Source organism: Marmota monax, unplaced genomic scaffold, assembly GCF_021218885.2.
Source record: "Marmota monax isolate L192 unplaced genomic scaffold, Marmota_monax_Labrador192_F-V1.1 WCK01_AAM20220418_F8-fsc00191, whole genome shotgun sequence".
Lineage (NCBI taxonomy): Eukaryota > Metazoa > Chordata > Mammalia > Rodentia > Sciuridae > Marmota > Marmota monax.
This window is the reverse complement of record NW_026693537.1, coordinates 1,233,895-1,252,145: the sequence shown is the minus strand read 5'-3', so window position 1 is coordinate 1,252,145 and position 18,251 is coordinate 1,233,895. Positions and strand designations below refer to the sequence as shown.

General features: G+C 39.2%; 1 protein-coding gene across 5 annotated transcripts in view; it reads left to right on the top strand.

Annotated features, from left to right (window-relative positions):
• Paqr8 (progestin and adipoQ receptor family member 8) overlaps positions 1–18,251 on the top strand; it is a 45,118-nt gene that overhangs the window by 21,415 nt on the left and 5,452 nt on the right. For 4 of the 5 annotated variants that reach the window (XR_009228120.1, XR_009228118.1, XR_009228119.1 and 1 more), the window contains exon 4: positions 7,543–7,691. The gene's annotated coding sequence lies outside the window, so the exon portion shown is untranslated. Of the gene's footprint in view, positions 1–7,542; positions 7,692–15,202; positions 15,303–18,251 lie in introns of all 5 variants that reach the window. The other variant, XM_058583700.1, reaches the window with a different exon arrangement.

The window sequence follows — 18,251 nt, the reverse complement described above, 5'->3', positions numbered from 1 at the left end:
GAGTGGGTTAGGCACCCACACATTATTGCTGATTTGGTTTAAGGCTTTGAATAGTTCATGTCTCATTTTCCCAATCAGGTAACACAAACTAGTTTTTTTGTTTGTTTGTTGTGTTTTGTTTTTTAACTGGGGAATTGACCTCAGAACCTTGCATATGTTAGGAAAGTTCTCTACCACTTAGCTACATCCCCAACCCTTTTTAAAATTTTTATTTTGAGACAGGGTCTCCCTAAGTTGCCCAAGCTGGCTTTGAATTTGCAATCCTCCTGCCTCTGCTTTCTCAATAGCTGGGATTTGTTTGCCTGACCACAAACACATTTTAAAAAATATTTGAATAATTTTCTTGTACAACTCAGGGACTTTCTTATGCAACTCAGTGAATTTAATGTAATGTCTATAGTCAATTACAGCATAATGCTAAGAGGGCAACCATAGAATGGTTGTGAATGTTTATGTTCTCCTCCCCAAAATTCATAGGTTGAAATCCTAACTCCCATGTGAGGGTGTTAGGAGGTGGGGCCTTTGGGAGGTCATTAGGACCCTCAATGAATGGGATTACTGCCCTTGTAAAGGAGACTCTGGGGAGCTCCCTTATCCCTTTTGCCCCTGAGGATAGAAAACAGCCATGTAGGACCAAAAGGAAGTCCTCACCAGACAGAATCTGTCAGTGCCTTGATCTTAGACTTCTCAACCTCCAGAACTCTGAGAAATAAATTTCTGTTGTTTATAAGCCATCTAGTCTTTGGTATTTTGTTACAGCATTCTGAGTGGACTAAGACAGAGTTTAATAGGATGTTATTAATAATGCTTGAGACTGTTGCTGAACTTCAGAGGAGAGATTCTATTTAAGCCAAATTTGAGAGAAGCAGGTATTGCCAGGCACAGTGGGTATAGTAGCACTGGTGATATCAAGTGAGTGGCTTGTTCAGGAAACCAGGACAGTCTGTTCTGCCTTTTTCTATGCAATAAGAATAGGAAATTAGGTCTCTTAACTCTGCTCCATGTTAATTACATTATTTTTTGCTGCCAGTCTTCTCCATTTCTTGAATCTTTGCATAGGCATTCTTTTTTAAAATTTTTTTTATTATTAGTTGTTCAAAACATTACAAAGCTCTTGACAGATCATATTTCATACATTTGATTCAAGAATTCTTGAGCAAAAAAGTACCAATGGTTGGAGGTAACAAACCCCTAAACAAGCTGGTGATTAGATATCTAGTTAGCAATTTAAGTATTGTTATGGCTACCTACCAAGAAGATGAGCCACAGAGATAAACAATGTCCAATTCAAATGTGGTTTCCTTTTGATAAGTACCCCACATTTTTGTTATTTAAGATTCCATTGGTTTTTATCTTGAGAATCAAGCAAAGGATAATCTTATTTCACTTTGTTTTTGAATAAGTATTATCAGTTGAGGAATTCTGGGACACCTTTAGTCTGAGAGTTTGCTGATAAGAAAAGATGAGTAAGTTAGTATCACTGTCTCAAGGAGCTTGCAAATCAATAGAAGAAGCAAGGTTCTTTACACACAGAGTAATGAGATAATGTGTGCATCAGGATTCTACCTACCAAAGCATGTGGAATAGGTGGGTAATGTGGGGGGAGAGGGAGAAATCAAAATTGCTATAAAGTAGGTTTCTTGGTGATTTGAGGATGAATTAGATATCTCAGGGATATATAGACACTGAGAATGAAGTGACATGCTTGATTTTGTAGCAAATAAAAGTGTCACATCTGGGGACCATCAGGGGAGTGTACTGTATCAGCTGCTGAAGGGTTAACATTAACCTTAATGGTGCTAGAGAACACAGCAATCTTTATGTGGTGCTCCAGTCTCCAGCTTCATTTGTTATCCAATTCTTCTGCTATGGAAAAGACATTTCCAAGATTGATTCCCAGCCAGTGGAAATCAGTCTTGGAAATATCCTCCCTTCAGGGTTCACCTGGGTTGAACTCAGATCCTAGCAGGTTTGCATATCAGTGGAAGCTTCCTGATAGAACTAGATCAAGCTGAGAGGCTTGAAGCCAAACCTCACCTAGTGAAAACGATAGTAACGCTCATTTGTAGAATCCAGAGAGACTCCTGTCTCTAGACTTTAATTAGGAAGAGTTTCAGGCAGTAGTTTACCTTTGCCCAAGCAAGAAGTCTTGGAAGAAAAATTATTCTTGCCCAGTTGACCTATTGATTGGCCTTAGATAGCTCAATGTATTCTAATTTGTTTCTACTTCCTCTGAATTCTCCCATCTGATGGATTAAACACAATTATTTTTTGTTCCATTGGGGAGGTACATGCTGTCTGTAAGGATGAATTTAGAAATGGTACTAGCTCAAGTGAGATTAGCTGAGATATGGGAGGTGAAGGAAGTGACAGTAGAGAATAGTCAGGAATTCTAGTTAGAGGATTCCATTTGGAGAAAGAGAAAAAGGCACTCAGAGTAATTATGCTGTGCTCATCTTCCCCCAGGGGCACAGCAGGAAATTAAGGTTGTCTTTTCTTTCTCCTTTTATGAATATTGTAGAGAGAGATAGAAGAAAAGATTCAGAGGTGGAAAGGTCACTGAGCTCAGAGGTGACCCACATTCTTGAATATCTGTAGTACACCAGCATACCTCACCTTTTTTATAGGCTGGTTCAGTCTTCCCATGAACCCACATGGTAATGGATTGACTTGCTGCTAGGGCCATTTGGGTTTGTGTGATATCTTTTGACAATATTGTGCATACATGCTTTCCCAATCTAAGAGAACATGATGGCTGCATTAAGAGAGATGGTATATTTTTCCCACTTAAACCTCCCATGATCATTTGCTTACATAATAGCAAATATAATCAGGTCACATCTAACAATTTTATTAGTATGGAATGCAAACTAGTCAAGATCAAAATCCACAGAATAAAATGCAAATATGTATATATCTCTTTATAATGCTGGTGTGGTTTTTGAGGAATAGAAGTATATTGGTGATATCTAGTTCACCAATTTTGTATATTTATGTCAAATATTCCTATTGGCAGAATAAAAATAGCCTTATTTTTCCAATTACAAAAGTAAACATCTATTGTTAAAAAATTATATAATGATCATATCCATTTCAGAAGAAAAATAAAATTCCTGATGATCCCACCACTTAGTAACAGCAGTATTGTTTTGATTATATGCGCATCTATAATTTTTCTATGCCATATTTGTACGTTTATAAAAATAGGAAACATACTTTTAATTTGCTTTTTCCTTATAACAATGTCTTTCCTTCATTTATTTAACAATTTTTTGAGCCAGTCAATATTCTAAATATAGGGGAGAATACAGTGAAAATAAGCCAAACACACATGTATCATGTGCATCACACTATAAGTGTAAATAGACTATATAAATTATTTTAATAACCACATAGTACTCTGTTGTATAGATTAATCATTATTTATTCAATCAAATCTTCCTTTTAGAATGTCAAGGTACTGTATTAAGTTTTCTTCAATATAAGAGGAAGTATACATTGACCTTTGGTGAATTCTAAACCATGTTAAATTATGTCTGCTAATAATAGGATTCAGCTGGTAGTGTTACTCTGTTAAATATGACTTTATAAGCAGTGATATGATTCTTGGCAGATGTGGCTAAAAAGATCAGACAGTGTGGGCCTAGCAGTCTCTCATTTGATGGATGACTGTGGAGATCCTGGAGGTGTCTGAGAGTTGTTTCCAACTCTACCTCTGTCTCAAAGGCTGCTCTCAAAGCATGGTTCCATTCCTTATAAATGGGCACCATGTTGTCATTTTTGACTGCTGTTCCTTCTCAGCCATTTATGGTTATGCAGTGATGTGTGAAGCTGGCCTTCTGGGGATTCTGGAAGCATTTCTCCTCCCCTCTTTGATAGGAATTGCTGTTCTTTTGTTCTTTAGCCAAAAACCAGCAGGCCACCTTCTTGCCATCTGTGTGAGTCCTGCACACAGTGACATGAGGTGATGTCACAGAATCTATTTGCTAATGATTTGAGCACACTATTTGATGTTCAGTACAAAGCAAAACATAGCCCAGGAAAATTATAAACTTTTACAGTATTAGAGCTTGTACAGCCTCTGTTTATGGACAAGGATATCAAGGTTTAGAGAAGTTCAATGAATTGCCTCAAGTCTCATAGTTAGTGAATTTAGTTAGAATTTCTGATTTCTCATCACACGCTAATTCCAGGGGATCAGCTATTCCAAGTTGTGGTAGTTTCATATAGGATCCTTATAACAAGTCGGGGAACACATTGCATTGGAGCATTTCTATGTGGCCTTCAATTAAAATGTCTTCTGTACCAAACCATGCCAGTTTCCCAAATATGGAATTTTCATTTAATTCTCTACTTTGTTAATCTGGGAGAGGCTTTTAGATAGCATGCAATATGTATTACAAAATTCAGTGATTATTCCCAGTTTCAGTGTGCTTTCCATTAGATGTCCAATGTGACCTCCATCTTTAGGCTTATGATTGGAACATCTCACTGCTACAATCTTGCAAAGGCAGCTCCAGCGAACTGCATGTTAAGATGAAAGAACCCCAGCAGGTTTCTGATCACATTTATCTGGGTCATGGACTGACTTGGATTGACTGGTAGATTCTACTCAGATCTTGTGAAAGTCACATTTTCTTCTTTTGGAGAGTACTGAAATCTGATTTTCAAAGAAACTCAGTGGCAAAGAACTGAGACGCTTTGCAATAACATGCTACCACACATGACTGAATCAGTCAGGGTCACTTCAGGTGAATTGGGCTGGCTACTAAATAACCATACAGAGGCAGAAAATATCTTTTTGGGGGTTCAGTGACAGCTCCTCCACCTCAGCTCCCACAAAGGAGGCAAGAGAGGCAGGCAAAGGAGAGAGAGCTCGCCTGAGACCCTCCTATTTATTGAGGAGAAGCCATTCATATAATATTCTACCCAAACAAGGCAAGGGGTCAGGTTTCGGAGGGTTGAGTCTTGTTTGGTGATGTCTTGGTCAGCAGTTTGACTGACATCTTAGAAAGTCACACCCATATCAGGTGCTGTGTGGTGATCACAGGCAGAGTGAGCAAAAAGCACACATACATCCCACAGCCCAGTCAGAGCAGCAATGTCAGTCCAGTCCCCTCATGTACTCAAATACGCATAGCTTACACACACAGCCCATGAATGGCTTTTGATAGTAACGATTGTTTTTGTGAGGGAAACTGCAAAAGATCTTCGTTAATAAAGCAAAGCAGTATATCTGACATTGCATATCATCAAAAATTACTGAGGTTTAGTCTTTTTTTTTTTTTTTTTTGGTGGTGGTGAGGTACCAGAGACTGAACTCAGGGGCACTCAACCTGAACCAATCCCCAGCCCTATTTGGTATTTTATTCAGAGACAGGGTCTCACTGAGTTGCTTAGCACCTTGCTTTTACTGAGGCTGGCTTTGAATTTATAATCCTCTTGCCTCAGCCTCCAGAGCTGCTGGGATTACACGTGTATGCTACCTTGCCCAGCTGAGGTTTCGTCTTAAAAAGTGCATTTTTTTGAGGGCATAGTGATTAAGAGTCCATACTCTAGGCCAACTGCTTAGGTTTACATTCTGAATCTGCCTGTACTGTGTAGCTTTTGGCAAGTTTCTTAATCTTTCTATCCTCTATTCCTAATATTACTGGTACCAGGTGATATGTTGGGAATCTTAAATGAGGTAATACAAAGTACCTAAAACACTATCTGGCAATTGATAAACACCATATAAGTGTTTACTATTATTATTCTCAAATTTCTCATTTCATTCATTCATTCAATTATTCAATTACAATTTATTGGAATCTCTTCTGTGTGCTACTTAAATAATATAAAGATTCCCAGCCCTTAAGAATCTCATAGCTTAGTGGGTTGAGAGACATGACGAAAACCATGACACTGTAGGTATATGGCAAGGAAAGTGACATAATGGAGAACTATGAGTGCCATGGAAGTAAGACATAGAAATACCTAAGGGGAAGGCTTTACAGGGGCTGTTTGAGCTGGGAAAAGAAGAATGAAAAAGAGTTGGTCAGCAGTCATTAGGAGTGGGCATTCCAGGCATGTACAGAAACAAGGCCTAAGAGGATGGTAGAATAACTAGAACAAAAAACACAGTGGCTGAGTGCAACCCAATTCAGGGCCTGTTGATATAAGCAGGTAGGAACCAGAAAGGCCTATATTCTACAGAGGTTCCTGTGAGAGATGATAAACCTTCAAATGTGGACATTGGCTATGCCACCCTGGAGCCCTCATTGAGAGGGAGCCCAGCAGTGGAGTAGGGTGAGGAGCAATAAGGGCAGTGGGAACACCTGTTATATCTGGTTATGTCTGTCCCACAGCTGATTGGAAGACACCCAGGCGCTATTCTGCTCATCTATACAGTTTCTCTCCGAAACTTAAATGGTTATTTATGGGCATGTGATATTATGAAAAATGTCTATTTTGGTTTTTGTCCATAGTTCCTGGCTTATACCTCCATTGTCTTTATTTCCTAAATGACTACAACAATAAATTTGAAGATTTTTGCCTTTTGGCTTTGGTTCCTGAAGCAGCTTTGTTATAATGTGTGTGTGGGCAGGGGGGAGGCACTTTCAGCTTCAGAAGCAGGTTTCCCCAAAACCAAAGGCTTTCTCTCTAACCTGATTTCACTTGCTCCTTTCCCTCTCCAAGGCAGGCCATTGAAATCAGAATTTCTCTTCCCCAAGGCAGGTCATAGAAATTAAAAATAGAATCTAATTTTCTCTCACCTTTTCTTCTATAAAATGAATTCTCTGATATTACATCATAAGACCGCCATTGCAGAAGGAGTCCTACCTCCCACACACTGGAGAAGGAATGCAACACAGAGAGGCCAAGATGAATGTGAACAGACAGGCCATGCTGGGTTTCCCTACTCAGCCTATTAGCACAGGTCCTATCTTTTTGACCAATTACATTTCTACATAGTTGTCCCATGCTTTATACCTAGGCAATGAGCTCTCCTTAAAAACCCAAGTGGACAAAGTTCCAAGCTTTGGGACAACTAAGCATGTGGCGGCTTACAGGAGAGTAAGTAAGAACTCATCCATGTGCTGGGAAGATGGCACACTCTAACTCCATGGGGACCTCTCCAGATTTCACCCTGTGTATTTCTTCAACTTGCTATTTATTTATATCATTTAAATTATATCATTAAATTTTCCTTTATAATAAACCAGTAAACATAAGTATTTCAGTGAGTTCTGTGAGCCTCTGTAGCAAATTAAATGATCCTGAGGTGAGAGATAGTCATTGGAAACCCAACGCAAAACTGGTTGGTCAGAAGTTTCAGAGGCCAGGATTTAGGACTAGTATCTGAATCAAGGGAAGTCCTCTGGGAGATCTGACACTATCTGTCAGAACTAAATTGGATTAGTGTATGCCCAGCTGGTGTCCAAAGCAAAATTGCTGGCTTACTGGTGGGGAAAAAATCCCTATGCATTTTGGGATCAGAGAGTGATGGGTTGTGAGTATATCGTGGAAGAAACTGAATTTCTTTTTCTCTTATCTCCTCAGGGCATGTGAACATATTGTCACCATAAGGGACTTCAAGAAGATCTTTCCAGAGGCAGAGGGAACATCTACTTGGAACTCATGACACATTGCAGAAGTTAAGGACACATCAAGTTTTAGCAAAGAGGAAAGAGCCCTATTAAAAGTGAAAGGTAAAGATACACATACTCAGAGAAGCATGTGTGTGTGTTCTTTTTTGTTAAATATTTTTAAATATATCTTTTTAGTTGTAGATGGACACCTTTATTTTATTTATTTATGTGGTACTGAGGATCAAACTCAGTGCTTCATATGTGCTAGGCAGGCACTCTGCCGCTGAGCCACAACCTCAGCTCCCGTGTGTGCTCTCTTGAGAGTGAGAAGTGCTTTTGAGTCTCAGGCTCTTCTTTTAAACAACACTTTATGAAGGGCAGCATGGGAAGGTATGTGGGAACCATGCCAGCTTGATGAACTCAGCTCTTTGATTGTGGACCACAAGATATTTCTGGTGGTTAATCTTCCAAGATTGACATTGTCTTTTTTATCTAGGTAATATTTGGAATGTGCCTATATTGTAGATTTTTAAAATACATCTCCCTTTGCTTTATCTAATTTGAAAATCCACTGTGTAGGCTAACAGTACATTTAAGCTTTAACCAAAATGAGGCAATTTTCACCAGGCATGGTGGCACATATCTCTAATCGCATCTACTCAGGAGGCTCAGAAAGAAGTATCACAAGTTTGAGGCCAGCCCCAGCAACTTAGCCAGACCCTGTCTCCCAATAAAAAACAAAAAGGGTTGGGGGTATTATTACAGTGGAAGAATACTCCTGAGTTTAACCCTCAGTACTGTGGGGGAAATAAGACAATTTTCATAGAAAAGTGAATTTATAGTCACTAAAATTTGTAGATTTCTCAGAAATTTGGGAGTGACAGATCAGGAGGAAAAAACAGGTCTGGGGAGAAGGTCTGATGATGGGGCTTTGAGATTTACAGCTACAGTCTCCTTCCTTCCCTTTTGTCTCCTTTCTACGATCTTTATTCCTGCTATCTTTCCTCCATGTACTTTTTACTAAAAAGGGAGGAGGAAGTCACAACAGTCATCAGAAACATAATTTCACTGTTTTATTGAATGTTACTGAAAACGAAATGTATTATTGGTAGTTTTCAGTTTAAACTAGGTAAACAAAACATTTTCTTGTTTTTTTTTTTTTTTCTTCTTCCAGTGTTGAGGATTGTATGAAACCAGGACCCCACACATGCTAGGCAAGTGCTCTGCCACTAGGCTATATCTCCAAGGCCTTTTAAAAAATTTCAACAGGGTCTTGATAAATTGCTAAGGCTGGCCTCAAACTTGTGATCCTCTTGCCTCAGCCTCCTGAGTAGCTGAGATTACAGGTGCCCCACCATTCTTGACTGTGATTTTCTTTTTTAAAAAAAATTATTTATTTTTGAAACGCTAAGGATTAAATTCAATGCTTCACTCATGCTAGGCAAGCACTATGCCACTAAGCCACAAACCCAGCCCTGTGATTTCTTTTTAAAAAAACATTTAAATGAACAATTTTTAGCTAAAATATTAAATTATTACCATGAATAATGCACCTACCTTACTTTTCTCTGATTTTCCTAAATTATCTTTAAATCTTTAAAAAATATTTTGAAAGGGGCTTCTAAGTTTTAAGGCAAAGCTTTAAGATTGAACTCCTACATAGTCCAAGGCATGATTCTGTAACTTTTTATAAATATTAAATGAATTCAAGACATAGCATACTCAATAAATAGAAATTTTAATTTCAATTCCATTTTGAGCCTATTCAAAAATCTTGGGCTAAAGGTATACCTCAGTGGTAGAATGCATGCTTAGCATGAGCACCAATTTTATCCCAAACACACACACACACACAAAGGTAGTTTGGGGAGAAGGATTGTGAGGATTGTGAGGAAGCACAAAATTTTACATTCTTTTTTAAAAAATATTTTTAATTGTAGATGGACACAATACCTTATTTTATTTATTTATTTTTATGTGGTGCTGAGGATTGAACCTAGTGACTCACACGTGCTAGGCAAGTGCTTTACCACTGAGCTATAACCCAGCCCTACATTCCTGTTTAATTTTCAAAAATTGCATTAAAATCAATTATAAGGCAGAAAATATATATAGTTGGCCCTCAGTATCTGTGGGAGATCAGTTCTATGCCCCCACTGCCCAGGGATATACCAGGATCTGAGGATGCCCTGGCCCCTTATATAAAATGACATAGTATTTACATAACCTATGCACATCCTCCTGTGTACTTTAATACATTGTAAATGCTATGTAAATAATATACTGTTTTGTTTAAAGAATGATGAGAAAAAAGACATGTTCGACTTTGTGTGTGTGTGTGTATGTGTGTGTGTGCTTGCGTGTGGCACTGGGGATTGAACCCAGGGACAATCTGCCATTAAGCTATATCTCCACCTTTTAAAAAATGATTTTACTTTGAGACAGAGTCTCACTAAATTGCCCAGGCTGGCCTCAATCTTGTAATTCTCCTGCTTCAGTCACCTAAATCTCTGGGATTAGAGGTGTGTGCCACCACACCTGACTCACCCACCCTTTTTAAAGAGGATAAAGACACAGACTAATTGAATGTTTTAGGCATAGCCAACAGCTGAGTAGAGCAAATATTAACAGCCAGACTTTCTACCAATCCATAATTTGTTTTTTCTTCAACCTTTATTCAGTAAATAATTATGAAGTGTCTTCTATATGCCAGATGCTATTTTAAACATGGTAACCTGGTGGCTAATGGAGGAGTGGAGTATATGAATGATCATGGCTCCAGGACAAAAGCAAGTAGAGGGAGGCAAAGCCTAGTCCTATGGGAGCTGGGAATAGATCCAATCTAGTCTAGGAAATGCTTCCCAATAGAGCTGAATCCTGGGCAGAGTGTTGAAGATGGGCTGGGGTTGCGAGTCTAGGGGGTACTGGTTTGGGTGCTTAGGAGACAGAGAGTGAGAACACTTTGGAAGAATTCCCAGTGTAATGATCCAGGCCTTAGGCCATAGAAATTGCATGCGGAAGTGGACTTGAAGAGGAGACTGGAATAGAGAGGTCACAGAGAAAAGGGCTGTTTGCATGGCAAGGGCTTAGTATTTGTATTGCAAACATACAATGGTGAGTTATTAAGTTTTGAGGAGGAAGTTATGATCATATTTCCATTTTTTATCCTATCACCCTGAAGTGGCTTAAAATGAAGGGAAAGAATGAAGTGAGGGTATGGTTGTGTGTGGGGGAGAAGCCATTATGCAAGGAAGAAAGGGCATTTATGGTAATTTGTTGTTATCAGCAACTTAAATTAATTTTGAGTGAATTAAGGGAAAACAGTAGAAATGGAAAAAGCAAATGGATTCCAGAAATGCTGAGATAAGATCAGCAGCTCTAGATGTTTGTTAGAAGTAGGGGCAGGATCAGTCCTGAACTGATGGACATATTTGATGGTGAGTTTGAAGTACCTGTGGACATTCAGTTATATACCTCGAGAATGGTTAGATATTTGAATCCAACCCTCAGGAAAGATCTGGCTGGAGGCATATTTGGGAATCAGCTGGTACAGGTTCCAACTGAAGCTAAGGGCCTGGGAAAAGTACTTGAGTGAAAGGCATAGTACAGACACTAAGAAGGATGGATCTTTGGGAACACAGCTGTCAGGGATGGTGGGATAAGAGAATAGAGGCAAGGCAGAGAGGTAGTGTCACTTAACCCAAGAGAGGAGGAACTAGTTAGCAATGGGAGTTCTGCAGAGCTCAGGAGAGATAATCACTCAAACAAGCTAAAAGCTTGTTTCAAACCTTTTCAAAGGTTTCATCAAACCTAAGCTTTCACTAATGCCACTGCCCTTACCCCACTCCCTTATTACTCCCCAGCACCCCTTTACTCACAGACCAACAAGAAGCGACAGCATTCTTATGCTTGTATTTTGCTCCTTTCTTGGGATGCCTCATCCTTGTCTAAGTTCTGTCCATCTATCCAGACCTATCACAAGTCCATTTTGCCCATGGCTGCCTGCATGTGCTCCAGTTCTGCTCTATACAGACCTGTATAATTTTACTTTGTGTCACTGGAGGAGTTCCTGGAGAGGGGGACCTTGTCTCAGAATAAATGGGGTCCTTGGTACATGACAGAAAAGCATTTCAGCACGAGCCAGTGACACAGACAGATATATTTAGGAAAGCAGATACACATTCAAGGAGAATGTGGGGTAAAGCATGGAATACACATCCAAGAGAGGATGCAGGCCATCTCCAGAGGGAGACAGCAACCCCTTGGTCTGGGGTGTTACTATACATAGAGGGAAAGTAGCTAAGAGGTGAAGGGCAGAGGTATGCAATTTCATGCCAGTTTTCCTGCACTTGTGTATTTCTCTCAAATGATGTTACTTTTTTCAGGCAAGAACATGGGCCAAAGATATGGTAGGTTGCTCAGGAATTGCTTATTTTGCATTTCAAGATTCATGGGCATATTCGGTGGCTCACAGGCCTTTCTCTTTTGAGACTCAGTGTATCTTTTTCTGTATCCCTAAATTCCTATCTCATTTACACTTGATTATGTGCCATTTGGTGTTTTTAGCTATTGATTCATGAAGTCTGACTCTTCTTATAAGCTTCTTCAAATAAGAAGTCATCTTTTTCTGTGGTCTCTGTAGCCTGGAATAGTGTTGAACAGATAATCCTTACTCTGAAAAAGCTTTCTGGTTGATCAAAATGATGTTTGCCTTTTGACTTGTCCAGGTCATGAGGATTCTTTTTTTTTTCTTTTCTTTTCTTTTTGTGGTATTAGGGATTGAAACCAGAGGAACTCTACCACTGAACTACATCCCAGGCCCTTTATACTTTTTATTTTAGGACAGGGTCTCATTAAATTTCCCAGGCTGTCCTCAAACTTGTGATCCCTCCTGCTTCAGCCTTCCAAGTAGTTGGATTCAGGATTTTTTTTTTTTTTTTGGTTCCAAGAATTAAACCCAGGGTTGTTTAATCACTGAGCCACATCCCCAACCTATTTTTATTTTTTTTATTTTGAGACAGGGTCTCACCAAGTTGCTTAGGGCCTTGCTAAGCTGCTGAGGCTGGCTTCAAACCTGAAATACTTCTGTTTCAGCCTCCCAAGCTGCTGGGATTACAGTAGTGTGCCACCATGCCTGGCTAGTTCAGGAGGATTCTTAATGAAGATTTGAATTTCAGATGTCCAGGAGTTGGAGTGAATCCTGTGCAAGGTAGATGGTTCTGAGGTTGCCTCTTGGTCAGCTGATAACCACAGCAGCTTAGGTAGGATTACATGGGACAGAGGCCAGGAATGAGGGAATCCTCACTCAGAGAAGCCACCTAGGAAGGCATGAAGGTGTGTGCCTGAACAACACTATGATGCTGACATGTGTTTCCTCCAAAATAAGCTCAAACTTTACAGCTGGTCTTTTGAAGCTTCTTTCTGGAAGTGCTGCCCACTCTGGCTTGGTGAAAGTGAGGTCTATCTAAGGACAGGGGGTGCTGAAAGCAAGAACCCACTAGACAGTGGTCTGTAGTTTATGATGACACAAGATTTATAACCATTTCCATTACTGTGGTTGTATTGGTTGTTCTCAGACAAAAGGAGAATTTCATGTCAGAGGAAGAGGTAGTTGCTAAGGGGGTAAAAAAAAGAATATATATCCCTTCCTTTACTCCTAAAGCTTCTTGCTCTCTAGATGGCCACATTCTCCCTTCTACTGAAGGAGATTGTAAGTTTGAGGCCAGACTGGGCAACCCTGTTCTCAAAATAAAATGGGCGGGGGATATAGATCAGTGGTAGAGCACCTTGAGTTCAATCCCCAGTACTGCAAAAATGTTTAGAATTTTTCATGACCTTGCACATCCCAAGGGAAATTTAAATCCTTTCTACCCACAGGTAAGAGTACTTACTTCTTTGTAACCCCCCTCATTGCTGAATGAGATAAGGAATTATATTCTGAGTTGAAGGCCATGGTGGTTGTGTCCCTGGACTACCTGGTCCCTCTGTGAGTATCAGGTTTACACAATCCAGGGCCTGTATTAATCCAGAGGAGTATTAATCCAGAGGCATTAATACCTATGGAAACTCAAAGACTGGTGTGCATTTTAAAGATCTCATTCGCAATTGGTTCTGCCAACTTTTTCTTCGGTGTTCCTTTTCCTTTGAACTAAAGTTAATATCCTTTTGGTCTTACATCTCTCTGCTTCTTAGTATAGACCTCTCAATTTATTTTCCATGAAAAGTGAAGTAGAAATAAATTTCTGAAAAAAGACTTACCAACATAAAGTCACAAGACTAATCAACATAAAGTCACAAGGGAGGCTAGTAATGTGAGAACTAAAGGACTGCCATGGTCACAGTTAAACAGGCCTGGTCTTCTGGAGTTTAACAATACAGCAGCATCACATTCTGTCCTTCCTCTCTCAGAATAGATGGGACCAGTTAGTTGCTACAATTGACTTATGCTCCATTCCACCCATTAAATAATCAAAAACTGAAACTTTATAAATTCTGTTGAGCCAGATGTGGTGAAACACACCTGAAATCCAAGCTACTTGGAAAGCTGAGGCAGGAGAATCACCAAGTTTGAGGCCAGGCTTGGCATTTTAGTGAGGCAATGTTTCAAAATAAAAAGGACTAGGGATGTAGCACACCTGCACATACTGCAAACAAACAAACAAAAAATTCAGTTGAATCATCAGGTTTGTAAAAACCTACTATTTAATAGACATTGTTTTATTTACTTTAGTTATTTATTGCAGTAATGGGAATTGAACTTAGGAGCTTTCTTCTACCAGTGAATTATATTCCCAGCCCGCTTTATTTTTTGAGACAGGGTTTCACTAAATCACTCAGCCTAGCTTTGAACTTCCTCAGTCTCCTAAATAGCTGGGATTAGAGCACCACTGCCCCTGGCTAGACACCTTAAGGATATAAAGATAAGAAGGAACTGGATGGTTATGTATTATTTGAGATGCAGAATTGTTGCAGATTGGTCTGGGTATCCAAAGATAATGTAAAATCCTTAATATCAGATGACATCCAGATGGAGCCTACTGGAAAATATCTTTAGAGATTCCTTCTTATAAAGGAATCATACCAATCATAAAATCAGACTGATATTTTCATATGCCCAATTTTTTTTTGTCTATCAATCATAAAATCAGACTGATATTTTCATCTGATTTTGTTTTCTGCTTCACAAGAGATAATAGAAGCTTGTGTCTAAAGAACAGAGATCCAGGCTGGGGATGTGGCTCAAGCAGTAGCGCGCTTGCCTGGCATGCGTGCGGCCCGGGTTCGATCCTCAGCACCACATACAAACAAAAATGTTGTGTCCACCGAAAACTAAAAAATAAAAATATTAAAAAAAAAGAACAGAGATCCAACAAGCCCAACTCCCCCAGATAATATGTTGGCTAACAGCAAAAGAACAACTTGAAAAGTTATCCCATGTCCCATTCCTGCAGTTCTTCCCTCTGAGGTCAGTTGTAGAAGTACTTTTAAGCTTTTCCTTCTTATTTTTAAAAGAATCAAGGTGTTTTTAGATTTATTTTTGGGTTTGTGGGAGAAGGCACTGGGATTGAACCCAAGAGCATTCTACAACTGGGCTATATCCCCAGCCCTTTTTATCTTTTATTTTGAAACAGGGTCTCACTAAGTTGCCCAGGCTGGCCTTGAACCTCTCACCTCAGCTTCTCAAATCCCTGGGATTACATATGTGCACCACCACAGCCAGCCTGAATTAAGGTATTCCAATGAACATTCTTTTTCACTTCCATATTCCCTCTCTGATCCTCCTGCCTTAGCCTCCCAAACTGCTGGGATTATAGGCATGTAGTACCATATCTGGCCACATATTCTGGTTCGCTTCCTGGTTGACTCTGTAATCCTTAGTACTTTCCCCTTGACATTATGAACTATGCCCTATGTTGAGATTTTTATCATAACCTAATTCCAGTAGGAGACCACTGTCTAGTGGGTGCTGACTTAGAAAATGTCTTAATATAGGGTTATTGGAGCTAAAAACAAAATACAAAGATGAAGGAGACATTAGACCATCTACTCATGAGCCATTCCTGTGCTACACACTAGTGATGGTTATAATATTTTTTTTTGTGTGTCACTTTGGAACCAAACATTTTGATAACACTTAACAGGCATCATATCATATAGCCCTTGCATCAACCTTGTAGGGCAGCTTCTCTGTCATTAACTCTACTTCACAGATGACGGACAGCTTAAGATAGTAATGTGACTTGTTGACAGTGGGGTCAAAATTAGAGCTCAGATCTCTCTGATGCCAGTGACTTATAGTGAACTACACTGGTAGAGTCTCATGAGAATCTCCAGGCTTTCCAGCCCATATCTTGGCAAAAGTTTTTAATCTTGTTCTTTGTTTGGAAATCTCCTTCTTTATATCCTTTCAGAAATTCTGACTTTTCCTTTAAGACTCAGTTCAAGGGTAACTTGGAGAGACCTGTCCCCCAATCACGCCTTCTAGTCTGTGAATTGGGGCTTTTCTCTAGTAGAATGCTTAACTACACTTTTCTATAAGGTCCCACTTCTTGTCTATCTCCCAAGTAGACTCTGACCTTCATGAAAGTAGGGAACCTATCTTATTGGTCTTAGCATTCCTAGTATCTAGCATAGAGCCCAGTTCATATTAATAAAAATAGCAAAAGTATTTAACATTTACTAAGCACCTGTCTTGGGCCAGGCAAAACAATTCATTTTTTAGACTCCCTCATTTAACCATCACAACTGCCCCATACAATATGTAAAATTATGAAGAATACTTTGCATATAAAGACAAAGGCTGAGAAAAGTTCTGTAACTTGCCCAAAATCACTCAGTGGCAAAAATCAAGATTCAACTCCAGGTCTGAACTTCTTTCACGTTTTATTGATTGACTGATTGTGCTAAGAAGTGAACTTGGGGGGGGGGGGGCTATAACACTGAGTCACATCACCAGCCTCTTTTATTTTTTCTTTTGAGACAGAGTCTCACTAATTTGCTGAGGCTGCCCTCAAACTTGTGATCCTCCTGCCTTAGCCTCCCAAGTTGCTGGGATTATAGGCATGTAGTACCACGTCTGGCCACATTTTATTTATCATGCCCTACATTTTTTATCTGATTAGATTTTTTTCTCCTTCTATGTAAATAAGTGGGAATATTACATTTTTTTTCACTAAAATTATAGTACTTGCTGTATTTTTTCCTGTTGAAGATCTTTGAAGGTAGGGGTCCATTTATATAAATTGTTATGTAACTTTTTAAAAATATTTTTTTAGTTGTAGATGGAAACAATACTTTCATTTATTCATTTTTATATGGTGCTAATAAGGATTGACTCCAGTGCCTCACATGTACTAGGCAAGCACTCTATCACTGAGCTATTACTCCAGCCCACTATATAACTTTTATTGAGGAAACAAGCTTAGGAATTATAAAGTACAGTTAACTGTATGCTTCTTTACCCAGTAACTTCACATTGAATTTTGCATAAATTTTATGAAATATTTTACAAAATAGTTGCTGTGCTCATCAGATTAAATCTGTCACATAGACATTCCAAGAATAAGTTAAGCATTTCTGAAGCCTGCAAGTACAAATTTAGTTATCCAAGATAGACAAATCCCACTACCCCATTTCCAGAGCTTTTCTCCTTTTTTGAAAAGAACAATCCTGATGGGCACAGTGGCATAGGCCCGTAATCCCAATAATTTGGGATGCTGAGGCAAGAGGATTACAAATCTGAGGCCAGCCTGGGCAACTCAGTGATACTTTGTCTCAAAATGAAAAATAAAAAGGGCTGAAGACATAGCTCAGGGCTAGAGTACCCCTGGGTTCAATCCTCAGTACTGAAAATAATAATAGTAAATTAAATAGAACAATATTTGCAATTAAGACTTTATGTTAAGACTTTATGTTAAGCCATGTTTTAATTTTAACTATTAAAATATCTCAGAATGTGCATTGGTTTTTCCCAACCTAATTTGCTTTTTTCCCAACCTAATTTGCTTTTCTTTAGTTTGAAGTTAATACAATTGCTTACCTCAGATTTTCAAGTTACCAGTGAAATTAGTGGGTAATTTAAGATTAGGTGGGTGCCAAAGAAATGGAGCATTTATTAGCCTTTATTTTTATCTATCTATCCATCTATCTATCTATCTATCACCAGGGATTGAACCCAGGTGAGCTCAACCACTGGGCAACATCCCCAGCTCCCCGCCCACTTTTATTTATTTATTTATTTATTGAGACAGGGTTTCGCTAAATTCCCCAGGGCCTCCCTAAGTTGCTGAGGCTGATCTCAAACTTGTGATCCTCCTTCCTCATCCTCCTTAGCCGCTGGGATTACAGGCGGTACCCCCACGCCCAGCTCTTTATCGTGCTTATATTTGTTGTTCTATGTTTCAACATATTTATAGTAGTTCAAGCCTAATTACATTTTAATTACATTAAGGAACTCTAGTCTTTAAAAGTAATCTGACGTACCATTAAATCTTGTTTATTATTAAATAATGTTAAGGTGGCAAAGAGACCCGTTTGACAAGGCGTGGCTCTGCCTCACCCTGTAGCATGCAGCAGATACAGAATCAGAACACTGGACAGTAAAGGGACCTTGTTCCAACTCCATCCTTCTACCGATGAGGAAAACGAGGTCCAGAGAAGCCAGCTGCAGTTCCCGGTTTC